This window comes from Geospiza fortis, unplaced genomic scaffold (assembly GCF_000277835.1).
Source record: "Geospiza fortis unplaced genomic scaffold, GeoFor_1.0 scaffold275, whole genome shotgun sequence".
Taxonomy (NCBI): Eukaryota; Metazoa; Chordata; class Aves; order Passeriformes; family Thraupidae; genus Geospiza; species Geospiza fortis.
This window is the reverse complement of record NW_005054341.1, coordinates 5,804,350-5,806,588: the sequence shown is the minus strand read 5'-3', so window position 1 is coordinate 5,806,588 and position 2,239 is coordinate 5,804,350.

The window sequence follows — 2,239 nt, the reverse complement described above, 5'->3', positions numbered from 1 at the left end:
CACAGATGCACCTGTTGCATTCCACAGCAGCAGACAATCAATGTTTGCATTTTGTTCCTGAGGCCTCTCAGCTTCTCAGGAGGAAAAATCCTAAGGAAAGGATTTTTCATAAAAGATGTCTGTGACAGTAGTTAACGTCACTTGGTCAAGGACAGCGTGGAGCTAAAAAGCTCTAAGGATGAGGTACATCATGGAGATGTTGATGTACCCAGTGCCAACTTGGTGAAACACTCAAGGTCCACGTGTCCTATGGCTGAAATATGTTCATTATAGTTGTGAAAAATGTGTATTTTATGAGTGGCTTTTCGCAAATATTAAAATGAATATTATATGTGTTGTGTTAGAAAGTAATGCTGTATTAATTCTTTTAAGTAATGTGCTAAATATAGTTTTAGGCTATAACAAAATGTTAACATAGAAACCATGCTATGTAGGATACTTTTTTTAAAGAAAGGGCTTGCAGCGAGATAGCAGCTACAGGACACCTAAATCTTTCAGAGAAAGAAAATTTATTTCTCCATTCTCAGAAGAAACGAACTTCTTCCTGCCTCACTCAGGCTTGAAGATGCCGTCAGGATTTAGAGGAAGAAGCTGACATGACCAGACAGAATCCTCTGTTTGAATGGAATTTATGCATCATGTATGAGGTGTATGAATATGCAACAGGCTGTTGCTTTTAAGGGTTAATCCTCTGTTAACGTGTGTTCTTTTTCAGGCTTATTTTGCCCAGAAAGAGGTACCCGGACCGTCCTTAACTCTTTGTTTCTATTGTCTCATATTGTCCTAATTCAACTTGTCCAAAATTTTTATTATTCTAATTATATTGCTATTTTTATAACCATTTTATTACTATTAAACTTTTAAAATTTTAAAAACTAGTTGGCCCTTTTCACATTATAGTACTAAAAAATCATGCCTGTAGGTCAAAAAGGTGCTGGCCAGCTGAAGACCCTTCCCCTGAGCATGTATGGAAATTATGTGGGTCACATGGTTTGTGTGATAATTACTAACCAGTCCTAATAAAGGGGCAGTACTGTCTCAGTTTAAGACAATTTAACAGATGGATGCTCTGAATGTGTTATCTCCCTTTAGTTTTAGTTGATGCTCTTCCACCAATAAGGAATGAATACAATTAGATGTAAGTGAAAAAAATTAGTTTATCAACAAGTGAAACAGCAACAGGCAAAAATTAAAAAAAAAATTCAAACCAGTAAATAACCACTGGAAACAGAATTGCTAAATCTCACAAACCCCTCATGAACAAAGACTTTAAAAGGGCCTGTGACACTTCCCACCTTGATTCTCTTCTCTGGTTGCAGGGTCTTAGAGATAACAACAATTTGGGGGGCACAGAATGATATGGAATACAGTAACATTTTGGGTTGCCCTCAACATGTATTTGGGGAGGTTACTAGTACTAAATATCTGTGTATAAATAATGGCCTGGTGTCGGTTTCTCTGGGTCTGGATTGAAGGCACTTGAGGCAATAGTTCATGTTCTGACTCAGGAGTTTATTATTTCTTATCAGTAAAACAGTCTCACAGCCATGAGTTTGGCAGCTTTTCACTAGCAAGGCACAAAATGGCCAACAATCTCTTGTTACAAGGTCTTTTAAGACTAAACTATCCAATTAAGAACTGACACCTGGATTATTTTCCCTTTTAACCCAACAACTGATCCCAAAGAGCCTGCAATGGGGACTTTTCTAAAACACCACCCAAACCCATGAAGAAGAAGGAAGAAGAAGCATGAAGAAGAAACCCAGGATGACACCCTGTGCCCTCCACCTTGCTTCCATCCCTATCATACTAAAAATCCCAAAAGCTAAATTTCTCACCAAGTGATACACCTACACTACTCTCTATAATCTATTTCACACTTTCGTGGATTCTGGCACCCTCTGCACCCCAGTGAGAACCAGCCCTCCCAGGAGCTCTTGTCCTGCAAGTTTGGGCTGGGTCTGAGCCAGGGAGTGTGAGTAGATGTGAGCAAAGGATGCTCTTGAGTAGTTGCTTTGTACCTTTCTCCGTACCTCATGTACAAAGAATTACATTTTTTAAAAGATTTGTGGCTCTTCCATTATGTGATTGCAACAGAATCTATGTTAAGTTTCTCTGGTGGTTTATAAGCAAGACCCCGCTGGTGTGGCTTGCCCACAGAAACATGAGTCTGACAGCTGCTGGAGAAAAAAAGACATCTGGGAATGCTCTGCTAATTCCCATAGGTGTCAATCCCAAA